This window comes from Carettochelys insculpta, chromosome 3 (assembly GCF_033958435.1).
Source record: "Carettochelys insculpta isolate YL-2023 chromosome 3, ASM3395843v1, whole genome shotgun sequence".
Classification (NCBI taxonomy): domain Eukaryota; kingdom Metazoa; phylum Chordata; order Testudines; family Carettochelyidae; genus Carettochelys; species Carettochelys insculpta.
Genome location: NC_134139.1, coordinates 59,560,957 through 59,579,888, shown reverse-complemented (window position 1 = coordinate 59,579,888; position 18,932 = coordinate 59,560,957). Strand labels below are relative to the sequence as shown.

At 44.7% G+C, this 18,932-nt stretch overlaps 1 long non-coding RNA gene across 1 annotated transcript in view; it reads right to left on the bottom strand.

Annotated features, from left to right (window-relative positions):
- The window catches only part of LOC142010300 (uncharacterized), a 32,579-nt gene extending 28,066 nt beyond the window's left edge, over positions 1 to 4,513 (bottom strand). The window contains exon 1 of the long non-coding RNA XR_012644760.1: positions 4,475 to 4,513. This is a non-coding gene — a long non-coding RNA (uncharacterized LOC142010300). The remainder of the gene's footprint in view (positions 1 to 4,474) is intronic.
- Between the last annotated feature and the right edge of the window lie 14,419 nt (positions 4,514 to 18,932).

The following is an 18,932-nucleotide window of genomic DNA, read 5'->3' as shown; positions in this document are numbered from 1 at the left end:
GCCCTCAGTCCAGGGCGGGGCAGCAGTTCACAAGAGTTATATAGCTCTGGGCCCAGCCCTCAGTCCAGGGCGGGGCCGCAGTTCACAAGAGTTATATAGCTCTGGGCCCAGCCCTCAGTCCAGGGCGGGGCAGCAGTTCACAAGGATAAACACCAGCCCAGCCCTCAGTTTGGGGCGGGGCAGTAACACAAGGGTAACCACCGGCCCAGCCCTCAGTTTGGGGCGGGGCAGCAACACAAGGGAAAACACCAGCCCAGCCCTCAGTTTGGGGCGGGGCAGCAACACAAGGTCTACAGACAGGCTCAGCGGGGGCTGGCCCTGTCAGGGAGGGGGGTAGGGGGTCGCAGGCCCTCCCACTCCACTGCGACCCGGCCCGGGGCCCTGGGGGTCGCTCACATGCAACCCCGGCAGTGGGGATCCAGACCGCAACACACTGCCATTGGTTCGTGAGCGACGTTCCCCGGGCCACTTCCTACCTCACCCTCTGTTGGCGGCAGGTCCCAGTCCATCTGGTCGAGGGGTCCTCCTCGGTCGGTCTCCTCTGGGTTATCCGCCTGTGGGGGCTCCGGCCAATCGTCCATGACCACGTCGTTAGGGTAGTCAGGCGGTGGTAATACAGGAGATGCAGGGCGGTCCTGGGTCTCAGTGTTGTAGGGGTCCGCCGGGGCTCTGGGGCAGCCTGCTCCCGGGGCCTTTTCCACGGCAGGGGGTCTCCACCGGCGGGAAGGTCCTGGTAGGTCCGGGAAGTCTCCCTGGGGCATACGGACCCGGGGTTGCGTGGAGCCTCTGAGGGCCTGCTCCTTTGGCCTGGCCAGGCGGCCGCAGGCCCTCTCCCTTTGTCCCCGGGGAGCTCGGGCAGGCACGTCCTCCCTGCCCGGAGGCCCAGCACTGAATGGTTCCCGAGCCCCGCCTTTGGCTCTTCTAGCCCTTGGCCCCGCCCTCTGAGGGGCGGGCCTCTGGTCTCCTGACTCCGGCCCCGCCCACCAGGGCCTCTGCATAGCTTCCCCGGCCTCCGGGTCTGTGGGAGGCCATACTGACCCGCTACATAGCTGTTCACCGTTTATCAAAAATAATCAGGTGAGTTATTTTTTTACTTTGCAATTATAGTGTCAGAAGCCACAAAGAAGTCCTTAAAGAGCCGCATGCAGCTCCAGAGCTGCAGGTTGCAGACCCCTGTCCTAGGCTGTGTTCTGGATGGAAGAGAAACCCTGTGGGGAGAGAGGTGAGTTCAGCATGAGTCAAGTTGGTGAGACTTAGACATATTCTTTAAGACATTTTAAACATTAGTCATGATTGGTTTGGGATGTTGCTGCTACTCCATGCAGTTAAAGGGGGAGAGTGAGCCTTCGTGAACTATTATAAATGTAGGGTGTCATAGCAAAACTCACAAATGCCTCTCCCCAACTTTCTCACTGGTTTAGACTGACAAATGACGGGTGCTTGAAACAGAGGAAGGCTATTGCTGCAACTGCATGTTTGTTGTTTGGCAAGTCAAAAGAAAAGATGTTACATACCATCTCCGTGTCTTTCTGCCCACAATTCTTCCTACTCAGTCCCTGCCCTTGCACCCCTGACGCATACAGGACTAGTCCCCTTCCTCTGAACAGGAAGCTTGGGGACCTTGGGATCCCAGTATACCAAGGACATCAGGAAAAGTGCTGAGTGCTCTGAAGATGAGGTGTGCCAGCACATCACGGTATCAAATTCCTTCATATGGAAATTAGCTGAACTTCTGGTACCTTTAAGTGACATTAATAAAATGACTGTCACCCAGCTAATTACTTGTCTCACTTCTGATTACTTTTTGAGACTTTTCTTATGTGGGGATGCATTCCTCTGGGGTAGGAGTCAGGAAGGCAAGCATTTTAACATATTGGAATTCAATGCGCAGGTCAGACTGTTTTCCACATGGTCAGAGAATTGTTTCAGATGAGAAATAAGCTGGAAGGAAGCAAAGGGAAGGGGAAAGGAAGCTGTAATACAGCATAAAGGACAGCTCATTCCAAATAGGTTTGGAAGACCCCTATGTCTTGCAATCCCAGTGATGGCTGAAAGCACTGACGCACTGCTGCCACAACAGCCTGTTAGAAGAATAGATTCAAGCACTGCTGAAAATGTATCTTCTGGAACAGCTTGTGTGTCTCTTGCACTAACAAAGGCTAGTGGATGACTTCCCAACTCCTGTTTTTAATTTGCTATATATGCAAAGCTACTTATTTTGCAGAGAACAGAGACCTCTTTAGTTATAAAAGAAAACTAATTACCTGATCACATTGTATTATGTTTATGTACTAACATCTGATTAGTTTGCGTCCTTTAATGAATTTATCCTTATAGTCTTCCTGCACGGTAGGGAATCACTATCATCTCCATCCTATATATATGGCAGAAATGAGGCTCACAAATGCTAAATGATTTGCTCTAAGTCACCTAGCTGGAGCAGAGACTTGAACTCAAATCACTTCAGTGGGTGCCTGTAACCTAACCACCAGACCAGCCTGCATTCTAGTACCAGTTCTGGGCCAATTGGTAATCAAGGTAATATGGTAATAACTGGTAATATGTTTTAGGCAAGACACAGTTTTGAAAAATACTCAGCTTTCAACTTCTGTCAGTATCTGCAACTGCTAGATGATATATTCCCTGACCTTCAAAAAATGGGAGTGACCATATTAATAGGTTTGTTGCTAGATTTACCTGCCACATTGTCCTGGGCAGTTGTTTTCTTAGTAGTTATCTAACTTCCTGTCATCAAAACAAAAAAGCAGTCATGTAGCACTTTAAAGACTGAAAATAATTTATTAGGTGATGAGCTTTTGTGGGACAGACCCACTTCTTCAGATCATAGCATCACCAGAACAGACTCAATATATAAAGCATAGAGATCCAAAAATTGTTATCAAGGTTGAAAAATCAGAAGAGCAGAGGGACAGCGGCAGCGGCTGGTTGTGGGGTTGGGGAAGATAAGAGTGAGATAAAACGTCAAAGTATGTAAAAGAGTCCTTATAGTAGATCAGGTTATTACTGTCTCTGTTCACTGTCTCTTTCATTATTCTACCTGTCATCAGTAAAACAGATTGACAATATTCACAGGGTTCAGCTTGTGAGGAAAGGACTAAAACAGTAAAATAAAATTGCCAAAGTAAGTCAAAGTAATTCCGAGTAATTGACAAAGTTTTATAATTGCCTGAATAATCATCACTTTCCCAAATTGTAGTAATTTTCTAATATGAATTGAAAAATAGCCTCTTGTGCAATATGAATTTTTAAAGGGTAAGATTGCATTCTGTGTTTATATGCTGTATCTGTATTGATACATGCATAAAGTCATACCTTGTCCTGGATCTAGATTAAATAGACTTTATAAATCTACATGTACCATGTGCCATATTGGTTTGATAGTTGGTATAACTTTTTATATATCACTGTGACTGCAAATGAATTTTCCAGTCTTGGCTCTGATCCATTATAGAATATGGTAGCTTCTAAGGGTGAGCCAAGGATGTGGTACTTAGATAAGTCTTAGGCTAGGGTTGGATTTGAAACTAAATTAGGTTTAAGTCTCTAGTCAATGACACCAAAATTTTGAGAAATGTTCTGCTAGATTCCAAGCCAAAATGGCAGAAATATTTTAAGAATTATTGTTTGCATGAAATTTTTGCCACCTCTGACTAGGTGAGACCTGATCTGGAACCAGATGTATAAGGGGGAATTAGAAATCTGACCCACTCCACGAAATTTAAAGATGTTAGAGTTTCAGGAGCCACTTTGAGCCCGCATCTCTTAAATTGCTGGGACAATTGCAGTGGGACCAACAAAGGTGGTGCCAGCCCAGTGTGAGCCCTCAGCAGGTATATTCCCCCCAGCTCCCAATAGATGCAAAACACATAATAAAAAGTGAAGTTCTAAGAAATTGCTTAGTTTGATGGTTCTGGGAACCAGTATTCCCCATAAACTGAGTACTTGGGCAACTGCCCAGGAGAAATTCAGGTGCCACCCAGCTAATTATTAGAGCACCCACAGACACCCACAGTGGTCAGCATGTGTTTTTATTGGTGGTGCACATCCACACATGCCTTTGTGCACACAAAAATATATATTTCACCCATGAATGGAAAAAAGTAGAGGAAACACTGCTGGGGACTAAGCTTCAATAAATGAGCTCCCAAACTCCGCACAAGTAAAATGGTTTTACCCTGGAATTAAAAACTGCACAGACTATTCGGCTCTGATCATTTGAAGGAGAACACTCTTTAATATATTTATGATATGATATTTTATATATTTCCCATTTTTGTGCCTTTTTGGCAATGCACAGAAAAGACATAAAAATGAGAAATATCCCCAGTTCAAATTTTAATTGCCAACTTATTTATTTATTGGCAAGATCATACACTGGTCGCATCTTTTTCCCTGGTAAGGCCTCTGAGCAGAGCCACATAACCATGGATTATACCACTCGGGGCCTTCTTACCTGAACTGAAGAGTGTGCTGGGATGCTGCTGGCAGGGAACAGTGTGTGCGGCAGTGTGGCATACTCTGAGTTGGACTGGCTGTAACCACCTCACATCCAACCAAGCAGCACGTTAATTAGTAGACAAGATTTTCACTTTTGCATTTGGTCATTGGCAGCTGTGACTTAACTCAGCTCTCCTCCACCACCCAGCTTCCATTCTTGCCTAGGCATAAGGAATAAGAGCAGCATTAAGGGGGAGGGCTGTAGAAACCCCTAACCTGGAGTGTTCCTCCCCCAGTGCATCCGGCAGCAGCTACAGCTCAGTGAGCAGGGGGAATCAAGACCTTCCAGCCCCCTGCACCTCACCAGAGTCAGAAGGGCAGTGGGCTTATAGCCCCTTCCTGTGCCTTGTCCACATGGGGAAAAGACAGCAGCAGCCAGGAAACCTTTGCAGCCTCCTGACATTATCATCACTCAGTTCTGAAGCTTGGACTCCAGACTGGGGCATTTTTTCCCTTCTGCTCCTGTCTTGCCATTCATGACAGGCTGCCAGGCTGCCCTTCACGCCATCCTCTTCGACCTCAGTAGCAACCCACCATCACTCTCTCTACCTCTTGTACACCTCCGCTTCCCTGCCCCTCCTCCTTTCCCTTTGCACTTCCCTCCCCTCCACTTCACTCTTCCTTTACCTGCTCCTTTTTTACTTAACAATCACTGCATCTCTTGAACCTCGGCCCTGAGTGCTCCTTAGAAACCAAATCTAAAATTGTGCTCGCAAAATAAATAAAAATAACTGTAAAAAAAAAACCCAAAAAACCCTCAAACAGCCTGCTGTTAGACACTTTTCTTGTGTGCTTTTACCCCACTTCTTCTCTGCTTTAGTCATTTTTAATACTACAAGAAATTCAGAGCAAGGACTGATTTTTGTATGTTTGTACAACAACTGATACAATAGAGTCCAGATCCGGACTGGGGCCTTTGGCCACTGCTCCAGTATAAATAATAATTATAATAATTAAAACCAACATTCTCCTTTCAGATCTATAGTGCTCCCCTCCAATATTTTGCATTCCCTTGCACTGGGAGAATATTCAAGCAGGAAGATCAGGATATTAAATTCCATCTTTCAGATCCAAAGGAAAATTACCCTAACCATTATTATCCTGTTGTACCAGCTTGGAATGCTGACAATTCTAAGGCTGCTGCCCTTACCTTCTACAAGATCTGCCTGCCAAAAGATGACACACTTGCCTTGTGACAAATTGCTTAATTACAAGTTTGGCAATGCATAATACTTTGTATTTGCTATTATCATCAAAGCAGAAGAAAACGAAAAATACATCCATTACCCGGGGGGAAAAAGTCGACTGTTACCATAAATTTCTGATAAAGAAATGAAGTAGGTTCAAGTTTAATCACACCGGCAGTAAATCAAATATCAAATTTAAAACAACGAATTACAAAGAGCCTCCTTGCAGTCACTTAGCATTGATAAATTAGTAATGTAATATTAAATTATTCATATCTTTTTTTTCCTTAGGACTATAATGATATACTGTACACAGCACGGATAATTTACTTAGGCTGAGTCCATTCATTTAATTATGCTGCTAAACTTGGTAGGCCAATTGGTCATCATGAGAGTTTCCAGGCAAGCTAATCACAAATATATAGAACATGTCCCTTATTGTCCCCAGCGGCTAAGTGCTAAAATGCTATTTAGTGCTCAGAAGGTTAATGTCCTGCTTATGTAAATTGTCCAATTTAACATTCAGCAGCAGTATCATAAATTCTGGCTCCAGGATTTCATTAAACGTATGTTCAAACTAGTTGACCTTAAAGGTTAACAAGCACAAGTTAAACAGGACAATTATTTAACTCGCTTCTTATCAAGAGACTGAAGTGTGCTAGCCACTTAATAGTTATGCATACTTCACAATTAGAATTCTTAAAAGGTCCCTGATAAAGCTGCAGGTCATGAATTTTCATAAGGATGTCAGATAATAACTATTTATCTGAGCTTGTTTTTCTTTTTTATAAACTTAAACTTTGATCTTAACATGCAATTAGAAATGATTCCACAGAGAAGGAGTAGGTGACTCAAAGAACTTGCCTTGACATTAATTTGAATCTAAATTAAGCTTTAGAAACTTTGCTTCCATATTGTCTCCCACAGAAATTTATTCTCAGGTTGGAGACCTGTTCTTTCCATAAAATACACCCAAGCCTTTGAGCTGTGCCCCATTGAAAAACATTAGCTGCAAAATTATCTCAGGATATTTTAATTTTGTTATTAATCACAGAAAACTGTCCATCTCCCTAATGCAAAGTAATTTGTATTACATACAGCAGAGCTAATGGCATGTACATCTTAACATGTTTCCAAAAAGTAGCCACAACTTTTTTTTTTCCTTTAAGTGCTTTCTTTTCCTCAAAGCTTTTCCTTAGGCTTTGTGAACTATGAATAACAGCTTCTAGAAGAAGCTACTACAGCCACTGCTACCTTTGGCAGCAGTGATGAACAGAGAGCAGCCCCTGTGCTGACATTTCAAATTCCAGTCTCAAGACTTCTAAATGCAACAGGGTCAAGTCAGAGCTTCAGGATGCATTAAAACAGTACAACAAGAAGTCTTGTGGCACACTATAGACTAACAGATATTTTAGAGCATAAGCTTTCATGGGCAAAGACCCACTTCATCAGATGCATGAGTGGGGGTGTGTGGTTTCAGAGGGGTATTTAAAAAATGGGGTCCCAGAAAAAGGGAGGGCCAGAGCTGACAAGCTCTATTCAGCAAGGTGGAAATGACCCATTAAAAATAGTAGGTATCAAAAGAGGAAAAAACAAGTCAGATCATACAGGGGGATATGAGCCATTGTCAGAGTCTAATGGGGAGATCTTAAGATCCAGGACAGAGAAGCTGCCTTTGTAAACTGCGAGCCACTCCCAGTCTCTGTTTAATCCTCGGTTAATGGAGTCAAATTTGCAAATAAATTGCAGCTCAGAGATTTCTCTCTTCATTTGACTTTTGAAATTTCTGTTTCAGGACTGCCACCCTTAAATCGGCTACTGAGTGTCCAGGGAGATTGAAGTGTTCCCCCACAGGCTTCTGTACATTACTGTTCCTTATGTCTGATGTATGTCCATTTATTCTTTTACGTAGAGACTGTCCAGTCTGGCCAATGTAAATTGCAGTGGGACATTGCTGGAACATGATGGCATTTATTAGTAGATGTGCACGTAAAGGAGCCCCTGATGGTATGGTTGATGTTAGGTCCTGTGATTATGTCACTGCTGTAGCTATGTGAGCAGAGTTGGTAGCAAGAACCGTTGAAGGGGCTGGTTCCAGGCCTAGAGCCACTGGTTTGTGATTTGCAGTGGTTGGTGAGGGTTTCTTTAAGGTTGGCAGTATGTCTGTAGGCAAGGACAGGCCTGTGAGAGTGAAAAATCATTGTTCAGGATGGGTTGCAGATCACTGATGATGCATTGGAGAGGCCTTAGGTGGGGGCTGTATGTGATGGTCAGTGGTGTTCTCTTGTTTTCCTTGCAAGGCTTGTCTTGTAGCAGGTGGCCACTGGGTACCCGTCTGGCTCTGTCAATCTGTCTCCTCACTTCCTTAGGTGGGTATTGTAGTTTGAGGAAAGCTTGGTAAAGGTCTTGTAGATGTTTGTCTCTGTCTGATGGATCAGAGCAAATATCATTGTACCTTAGCTCCTTAAAATAGTTTAAGATGTTTGAAATAGTAACCATACATCAGAAAGCTCAGGAGTAGTAGTAACTATACACTGGGGCTATGTCTACACTAGCCAAAAACTTCGAAATGGCCATGCAAATGGCCATTTCGAAGTTTACTAATGAAGTGCTGAAATACATATTTAGTGCCTCATTAGCATGCGGGCGGCTGTGGCACTTCGAAATTGATGCGGCTCGCCGCCGCGCGGCTCCTTTTTGAAAGGACCCGGGCTATTTCGAAGTCCCCTTGCCACATGGCGGCGAGCTGCACCAATTTCGAAGTGCCGCAGCCGCCTGCATGCTAATGAGGCGCTGAATATGTATTTCAGCCCTTCATTAGTAAACAGCAAAATGGCCATTTGCATGGCCATTTTGAAGTTTTTAGCTAGTGTAGACACGGCCCAGGAAAGTCATAGTAAATATTCTTGTCTTTTAGAACGTTTTAAATATATTTTATTTATCAGCTAAAACAGGAAATCTAAGCAGTTTCATATTCATAAATCGTGCACTGCATTCCTGCTGCATTCCTGCTGCATTCCAGAGAAGGGAAAAGCATAGATTGGTTTTGGTTTTTGCAAAAATTTTTAATTGATTTTTACTTCTGTAAAACCAGAATTGGACTTTCAAGAATCCCTTTTCCACTTTCTCAAATCTCACAACATGGTTATGGTTTTGCAAAACTTTGCTGATCAGAGTTTTGCAAAACCAAATCTAAGAGTGGTTTGGATCAGGATCTCATTTTATCGGAACCCATGAATTCTGAGTAGGTTGAAGGTTTTGAATAAAAGGTTCCAGGTTTTGGGTATCTAATATTTAATCATTTTATGAAAAAAGTATGTACTGCATCCTGCAAGTGTGTATGTGCACATTACAGTAAAAGCCCTTTTATGTAGCACTTCACCAGCCAGCAAGCTCAATAAAACCAACATTTCTCATCTTCATAGCAAGTCCAGTTTATAGTGCAACTGGTGCAGAGCCAGCAGGAACCTGGGGTATGGGATGGGCTGTGCAGTGTGCTGTCTCTGGGAGTTTGTGTCAGGGAGGGGGCTTGGTTGGAGGTCTGAGTGCAGAAGGGGCTTGGGGTGCAAGAAGGGGAATGTGGTCACCTTTGCAGGCCCTGCAAGTGGCTTCCTACCCCTGCTGTTGTTGGTGAAGGTATGGCCAAGTGGCTCTGTAGGCAAGCTCCCTCTGTCTTCCCTCCCTGCACTCTGAATCCAAAGCTCCTAGCCCATTGGCTGGAAACCACAGCCAATGGGAGCTGTGGAAAGGTGGCACCCGCAGACAGAGGCAGCATGACTGCTTACGGCAAAGCTACCTGCCCGCACCTCCAACAGGAGCCGCAGGGAAAGGCAGCTGTTTGTGGGTGCCGCTGGTCATGGGCATCTGCCCATCGTCTGACACCCTGAGTCCCTCACATGCCTCAACTCAGTGTTAGACCCTACTGTCTTCCCAGAGCATGGGCCTTGCAGCCTCTCCCATACCCCTGCCTTTCACTCCAACCCCTGCACTCCTAACCCATCCATCTTAGTTAACCAACATTTTCAATTTACTGGCAACCACTACTCCCCCCAGCATGCCAGATAAAGGGGCTTTTACTCTATTATTCTGGTTGCAGTTCCTGGAAATACTCAAAGCAAAGTTGCGTTACCTGTGTTGCAATATTTGGGGTCTGCAACTGCATAAAATATATATTAATATCGCTAGGTTCTGAATGAATTCTCCCAACAGCTAGCTGGAAGAAACTTCAGGAGCAAACTGTATTTACATGACTACCCCAACTATGCTTAGATATCCAGCAAACAGTGTGGTGTTGCTCAAACTGATGAACTCTGGCTGGTGTACTGAATGCAGAGATAGTACAGTGCTGTTGTTGTATTTATTATATGAATAAAGGTGGGCAGAACTGTGCTTAACCTGTCCCAAATGAGGGGTCATCCTCAGCTGAAAGGACCTCATAAAGCCAGGGGCTCCAATGCCAAACCCCTGTGAAAGTAAAAGGAATGGGGACAAGGTGTCCTAGCCAGGAGATGAGGAGTCTCCCTAATAGTCCCCAGTTTGGTTTAACCTGTTGCTCTCCACTCTTCAAAAATAGAGCCAAATAGGCTTTATCTGGAAAGTTTTGTTAAGTACTCAAGAAAAGCTGAAATAACTCAGAGTAGAGCAATGCTTCTGACCAGCCTGCTGAGAGCAAACAATCAATAGGGATATGTCTACACTCGCTCCCAACCTCGAAGGGGGCATGGTAATCAGGCTGATGGGAGATTACTAATACAGCGCTGTGGTGAATATGCAGCACTTCATTAGGCTAATTCTCCCTGCGGCAACTTCAAAGTGTCAAACTTCTAAGTGTCGGCATGCACCACAGCGCTGTATTAGTAATCTCCCATCAGCCTGATTACCGTGCCCCCTTCGAAGTTGGGGGCAAGTGTAGACATAGCCTAAGAGACTTGTAGCACCTGGTGACTGAGGGGCAGCCTATGAAAGCAGAGAGCAGTTGGCACAGCAACGAGGAGCAGTGGCTGGCAAGAGGGTGTCTTCTTCCCCAGGTGGTGGAGGTGAACTCCAGCAGATATGCTTCTGATGCCTGGGTCTTCACTGACCATGGACAACCACTGTGAGTGGGGTGTGCAGTGAGGAAGCCAAGGACAGCACAGTAAAGGAACTTTTGGTTGTAGAACTTAAAAACACGATGCAGCAGACCCTACCCCAGGCACTCTAGGGTGTGTGTCCTGCTCACAGTTTTAGTCTTATGAATCCTGCTTGCACCATTTTTTCTAATTAAACACTAGAGAGTTTTGTAGACAAAACTGGGGTGGTTTTGTAGACAAAACTCACAGAGCATCTACACACAAAATGCGTTTTGTCAACAGAAGCTGTTGGCAAAATAGGTGTGTAGACACTCCAGGGGCCCTTTTGTTGAAAGAGCAGGTCAAAAGTTTGATCCATTTTGTGCGTAGATGCGATCTGTCAACAGAAGTTTTGTCGGAACATCACTTTGACAGTAACTTCTGTAGACAGATGTTTCTAGTGTAGACATAGCCTAAAAGTTTTCCCAAAGACTGTGCTTGGGAATTGGGAAATATTGCCTTTTGCAGGTACCCATGGGTGGTGTGTAATTTTCCCAGGTTACTGAGGGCGGGCTCAACCTGGTTCTATGTTTTATTGTTGAAAAGAAAGCCCAAGATTTTGAACCCAGCCTGGGCTGCACCTGGCTCTGTGTGGCAGAGGGGTTACATTTATTTTCAATAGCTGATGGAAGCATAATATAGTATATGCATTCACAGCATATGTGATTAGCAGATTACTTTGGTTTGTCTGAGTTGTGTTTCTGAATGATTATAATTTAATGATGGTGAAATAATGGCTGGTAAATACTCACTTTATTGCCAGACAGAGTTGCTGTTGGTGGTTTGTTTTGATTGTTTTTCAAGAATTCTGTAGCATAAATAATGTGACGCTATTTTATAACATCACATGTTGCTCTTTTTCCAAACTCCGTCTTTTGAATTCTGGCTTCAGATCCTGCCTGAAAGAGGACATAAATAAAACTGAATGGCTAATGGTCTAAAAACACTTATGATCAGGTTTTCATAACTAATATTATTGATAGCTTCCTTTTGCACAAGCACTCACATATAGTGCAATATTCATTTCTAAAGTATGATTTAGAGTCCTATTTGCAATGAGAAGGCTAACACATGCAAATAAAAAATGAGAAATTCCATTACATAGCTACAGTGGTCCCCTGAGTAACATCTCTTGGGGACAGGAGTACAGCAGGGACAGGCAGGCCAGAGCGGGGTGAGAAGAGGTGAGGGCAGAACAGAGGCAGGGTGGAGCAAGCCCAGGAGTGGAGGGAGGTCTTGTCTTAGGCCCTAGAGTGGAGGAGGTCTTGTCACTCTCCTAGAGATGGTGCTGCTGCAGGATTTTTTTAAAATAAGCTTTTGCTTTGTTGTTGTTGTTGTTCTTTGTAATGCTGTGTAGAGAAGAAATGAACCACCTCTATTTAGAAACCTGACATGACCACGAGCCCTGTGTTCTCTTTAATCTGGTGATGAGGGTCTTCACTCATTACCAAGTTTGATCATCTTCCATGGGAGTTGTGGCTCCTCAGGTGACAGATAAGGCCTATCCTCAACCACAGGTTCTATTACTCTCCTTGCTCTAGCTCTTCACTGAATAAGACCATTGTGATATCTCTGTTCTGATAGTCAAAGCTCCCCATGCAGCTGGCTTTAGCTATTTGTGAGATGATCTCTCCCTTCTCTGCCCTTATCCCCCACAACGATGGCATTCCCATAGGACAATTAAACTATCTACCATCACAGAGAAGACAGGACTTCCTGGGGAATTGGAACTGGAGTAAGGAGCTGTACCTGTACTTATACCCCCAGAAGAAACTGTGGCTTGGGGAGGCTAGCCCTCCAGCCCTGCTCCAATTCTGCCTGGAGCCTGTGCCCACCAGAGCCTAGTCATGACTGTGGCTGCTGGTGCCTGCCCTCAGCATGCCGCCACTGTGAGTTCTGGCCCCTGCTCTGTGGCCTCAGCCTCCTACAATATGGCTGCTGGGCCCCTGCTGAGGCCAGCATCCCTATGCACCAAAGGAGTTCTGGGAAGCCAGGCAGCATGGCCCCAGTCCTTCTTCCCCAGAGCTCTGGGGGGCCAGGCAGCAAGGCTCCAGCCCTGGACTGCCAGGAGACTGGGTAACACAGCTCTAGCCCCCTTGGCCCCAGAGTGGCCAGAGGGTATGGCCCCAGCCTTCCTAGCCATAGAGCACTGGGAGGGCAGACAGCTCAGCACCAGCTGGGACCATGATGGCAGAGGGAAGCCAGACATAGTGGCCACTTGCTGAGTGGGAAGGAGGAGGGGGACTCGAGGCAGAGTGTGGGCGGAGTTTGGGGAGACTCAGCCTTCCCCAGACTATGATACCCACATAGTTGGGGATGTGAAAAAACACCCCCACATCTTCGACACAGCTATTCTGGCCAACCCTACAGTGTAAATGAAGCTGTGCTGAAAAGGGAGTGTGTTGGGAATGGCAGTTATTCCTAAACTGGGAGCAGAAGTCCTTCTGTTGGAGTACACTGACATAGCTATGCCGGCATATACTCTGCAGTGTAGACATAGCCTTACTCTTGCAAAAAACACCCATGACACTAACTACCATCAGAATGCAAACTAAGGGCTGGTCTACATAAGAAAATTAAGTGATCCAACTATATTTCTCAGAGATGTGAAAAATCCATGCTCCCAAGTGACCCAGTTTAGCTGATCTAAGTCCCTGAATCAATAGCACTAGATAAATGGAAAAATTCTTCCATTGGGCTAGCTACCACTTTCAGGGAAAAGGATTTACTGCAGAGACCAGAGAACCCATCCCATCACTGTAATAAGTGTCTGCAGTGCCACTGTGGCATTTTCAACCACATTTATTTGATTTGGTTTTCACTCAGTAAGTTCTTCACACACTAGTCAAAACATGCAGTGACTCAAAACATAAACAGACAAACTAAAACATAAATTAGTAACTCTTTTTCTATGGGCTGGGATGAAGAGATGCTCTTGATATTTGTTTTTAAACACCAACAACAAAACTTTGGAGGCACTCTGATAGTATAACAACAGGACTCAACTAAGAGCCTAGATAAATGATGGAGCTCCAGAAACTGCACATTCATGGTTTCCTGGCCTCTCTGTGAGTTGTTACTATTCAAAGGATGATAGATCTGAAAAGCTCTCTTTTGCAGAAATTATTAGGGCTGGTTGAAAATTTACATAAAAACTGTTTTGTATGGAAAATTGGCATTCAACTAAATACATTTTCTTGTGAAAAGTGTCTGCTACCTACAGAAAAAAATTGCTTTTAGTTGAAAACTTAACCACCAAAAAAGGTAGGTTCTTTTGGTGTTTTTTTGTTTGTTTGGTTTTTTTTTGGCCAAAAACTGAAAGAAAAAAAAATTGGAAATACTGTCATGGTGCTTTAAGAGAACTGTAGTACAGGTGTCTCATGCCTCACTCTCTTCTCAGACCAGGTTTTCCCACTGAACTGCATGTCCTGTGGTGCATTGCAAGAGGGTAGACTGGCATGAGACACCCTACAAGGTTTTACATAGGCACTTTTCTGACACAAACCACATGCTAGAGAGTCATGGGAAATTCAGTTGATTGTCTCAGATGAAAAATAGATTGTAGAAAATCATAGTGATGACCACATGGATATGATTGAACCATGGTCTCAGTCATTAACTCAATACCTTTTCCAGAAAACTGCAGCTTGTTTTCTCAGTGACTTCTTCTGAAAGTTCTTCTGGTAATGATTATTTCTGTGGAGAGCTGAGGACAGATAAAGAACTTTCTTGAAGACTTAGCAAGTAAATGAGATTCAGATTTGATTAAGCTTTGCATTGAGATGAAGGTTTAAACTGGTAATTTTATCAGAATTGGTTTGTCCATTAATGATGATAAATGCGTCATCATGATAAATGCATACCTTTAGTGCTCAAAATTTATAATCAAGGAAATGAAAATTAAGACCTTCACTAATTATAAAAGCTTTGGGTGAAATCCTGGCGCCATTGAAATCAGTAGGAGATTTATTATTGACTGCAGGGGAATCAAGATTTCACCCATTGCTGTTAGTCTTTGACTTAAAAGAGTCTCCTCAAACTATATATGAACTACAGCCTAATGCCTTCCTTGAGGAGTCCTGCAGCAGAATTTCAGGGGCAAAGGTGACACAATCACCACTGACATAATTTTATTTTTGTTCAATATACAGGTAAATTTTAATCTGGGATGCACTTGAAATCTCCAGCACACTGCATGCTAATGAATATATTTAGCACTAGAACAAAATGAAGATGTCTTTTCAAGGAAATAGACTGGGTCATACTTACCCAGTTTAAAGGATTCTGTGGTGCATAAATGTCATTTTCCATCCACATATGTCCAATGACAGAATGAGGCTATTGAGTCATGTCCTTCTGCTTAAACAAGTGTTTACTACTATTAGTACAATAAATTCCATTCAGCTAAGGAAGAGGGAGGTAGATTCCATTCTATTTATATGTATTTGCTATTGTGATGATGATGATGATGAAAGAAGAAAGATGAAATAATCTATTTTGATTTTCAAAAATAAAGGAAGAAGTTCTAGTATTTCTAAGCAAAGAATTCAACTTCATGGCCATGTCTACACATGCCCCCCTCCTTTCAGAGAGGGCATGTTAATGAGGCAGTTTAGACGATGCTAATGAGGTGCTACCATGAATATGCAGTGCCTCATTAGCTTAATGGCAGCCATGCGTGATTCAAAAGTGCCGCTTTCGGAATGCATGTCACCTGTGTAGCTAGAGGCCTTTTGAAAGGACCCCGACTTCAAAAGCCCCTTCTTCCCAAAACCAAATAGGAGGAAGGGGCTTTCTAAATCAGGGGGCCTTTCAAAAGGCCCCATCTGCACAGACAGCGTGCGTTCTGAAAGCAGCACTTTCGAATCACGCACAGCCACCATTATACTAATGCCCCTGCATATTCATGGCAACCCCTCATTAGCATCCCCTGAACTGCCTCATTAACATGCCCCCTCCAAAAGAAGGGGGCTAGTGTATATGCAGCACATTTGTTTAAACACAAGTGGCATTTCTGACGTGACTGCTGGCAAACCCCATCTACCAAAGAAAAGTGACACAGTTTGGATGACTGATAGTAGGAGGCCATTTGTAACCAATTTCTGTCCTAATTTTTTTCTTTAAAAAAAAAAAAGAAACCAAAAAAACCAAAACTCCTTACAATGTGGTGAGTATCAGCAATCAAGTGCAGGTATAAAATTCCAGGTCTAACTAATTATTCACCTATTCAGGCCCCAATTCAGCAAGATGCTTAAGCTTGTGCTTACCCTTAATTACCCAAGTAGTCCCATGGGCTTCAATAGAATGACTTGCGCTAAAAAGTAATGACCATGTACTCTACCCTGATGTTTTAGGCTTCAAACTGACTGACTGTTGACCATTATGAAACTGAACCAAAAGGGACCACTCATGAAGTCAGGCGCTGCTTAGAGAAAGCACTTAGTTGGGGTTTGTTAGGTAAAAGATAATTTAATATGTTGAGTTATAATGGCGTCAGGGTTGTATTGTAAATGTCACCTCAGGCTAAAACTGTAAGCCTGGGAAAGAGACCTCTTTAGCACCACCTGTTAATGGCTAATGGACATAGTGGACAAATGGACCTAATTGAGAACTGCGATTTTACACATGGCACTAAAGTTTATGCACACTGCACTAAAGTCTATGCACACAGCACTCAACCATCCAAGAGCCTATATAAAGCATGGGCTCTCCCACATACAGGCCTTGTCTACACGTGCATGCTACTTCGAAGTAGCGGCGCCAACTTCGAAATAGTGCCCGTCACAGCTACACGTGTTGGGTGCTATTTCGAAGTTGAAATCGACGTTAGGTGGTGAGACGTCAAAGTCGCTAACCCCATGAGGGGATGGGAATAGCGCCCTACTTCGAAGTTGAACGTCGAAGTAGGGACCGTGTAGTCGTTGCGCGTCCCGCACCATCGAAATAGCGGGGTCCACCATGGCGGCCATCAGCTGAGGGGTTGAGAGACGCTCTCTCTCCAGCCCCTGTGGGGCTCAATGGTCATCGTGTGCAGCAGCCCTTAGCCCAGGGCTTCTGGCTGCTGCTGCGGCAGCTGGGGATCCATGCTGCATGCACAGGGTCTGCAACCAGTTGTCGGCTCTGTGGATCTTGTGTTGTTTAGTGCAACTGTGTCTGGGAGGGGCCCTTTAAGGGAGTGGCTTGCTGTTGAGTCTGCCCTGTGACCCTGTCTGCAGCTGTTCCTGGCACCCTTATTTCGATGTGTGCTACTTTGGCGTGTAGACGTTCCCTCGCAGCGCCTATTTTGATGTGGTGCTGCCCAGCATCGAAGTTGAATGTCGACGTTGCCAGCCCTGGAGGACATGTAGACATTATTCATCGAAATAGACTATTTCGATGTAGCGTGCACGTGAAGACGTAGCCACAGAGGAGAGGAAACAAGAAGACAGCAGAGAAAGGATCAGGACAGAAGCAGGTTCAGGAGAAAGCCGTCTCTGGAAGCAGAGCTGGATGTGACTGAGCTGAGCCAGAGCTGCCTGCACACATAAGCGCTGTTGCAACTGTCAGTGCTAACTAGGGCCTGACAAACACATACGGGCATCTCTTTGGCATATATGGCTAGCATGAAGGTGCAGTCATAAGAGCTGAACTAAATCACTGAGCTGAATCACTGAGCTGAATCTCTGAGCCAGAGCTGCCTGCACGCATAAGCGCTGTTGCCACTGTCAGTGCTAACCAGGGCCTGACAAACTCATATGGGCATCTCTTTGGCATATATCACTAGCATGAAGGTGCAGTCATAAAAGCTGAGCTAAATCACTGAGTTTAATCTCTGAGCTAAATCACTGAGCTGAACCACTTCTCCAAGACTCTATTCAGTTTCAGGTTTAGTGGTGCCGTGAAAGCTGCCAGCTTCACCTACTCCACCAGGAAGGCGAAACCAACATCTCAACCACTCATTCACTATCTCACCCAGCAACTGCAAGTCATCACCGTAGACATCAGCCTCGAGGGATCTTCTCACTGTTCCTCCTCCAAGGCTCCAAGGAGCCATGGAGAAGAAGGTCATGAGTGTCAATTGTAAACTGCAGCGTATAAGTTTTGAGAACCGTAAGGTTGAACATAATGCCTCCAAAGGTTCAAAAGTTTGTTTAAACGCCTTGCTTTGTTCCTAGAATTATATGCAAATATATGGTTTGGCCCTAAATTTGTGTGGATGCTAATTGACTACTGGTGGTTAGATATGGTGGGGGGGGGGGTCGAAACTCAATCTCTCTGCACTGAGGATAGTCGAAGTCATCTCATAATTTCATCTGCTGGCTCCTCAGTCCAACAGGTTGTATACATAAATACAGTTTCTAGTGTAATTCACTTTTGTCCCTAGAAGTAAAGTTCAGGTTCAGTTATAAATCAGGGCCATCATCTGTATGTCTGTCTTAGAGAGTGTGTCTGTCTCTCTGTTGGCACTATGTTTGTTCAAGAAGCCCTCTTAAACTGGCGTGCTACTTCCTCTTACCCTATCTTAAACTAAGCTCTGGGTTTGGACATGCCTGGATAGGGGGAGTGTGTGAAATCCCAAGATCTCCCAGACCATGGAAAAGGAGGGGCACTGAGAGGAGGGGTGACATATATCGGACTCACCATTAGGGGCAGTGACCAAAGGAAACAGGAAAGTGCTACCTGACTGCTTTTTTTGTTCTGCAGAGCAGTGTTTCCCAGTGTGGTACACATGCCACTGGGGTACACGAAAGGCTGTGAAGGAGTACATGGGAGAGAATAAACTCCTAAAAATCAGGAGATAAGCACGGGGACAGCACTGGTATATGTGGTACGCCGAAAAGGCCGAAGTCCCAAAAGGGGTAGGCAAATGTTTTAAGTCTGGGAAACACTGCCATAGTGCGACCACTGTGGGTAGCTGCAGCAGGAACATGGTGGCCACATGGAGATGGAGCTCTTCACCCTGCTTCCCTCTGGCCAGGTAAATGTTTCCTAGCATTCCACAGGAGGAGCCCTGCTCCTCCCCTACCCCCCCAAATTGGTGGGGCCAGGAAACTGGGCCTGCCCCCCTAAGTTCTTCCTGGGCTGGGCACAAGAATCCTGGCCTCCTGCCTCCTAACCCCAGCTCAGGCTACAGCCTAGC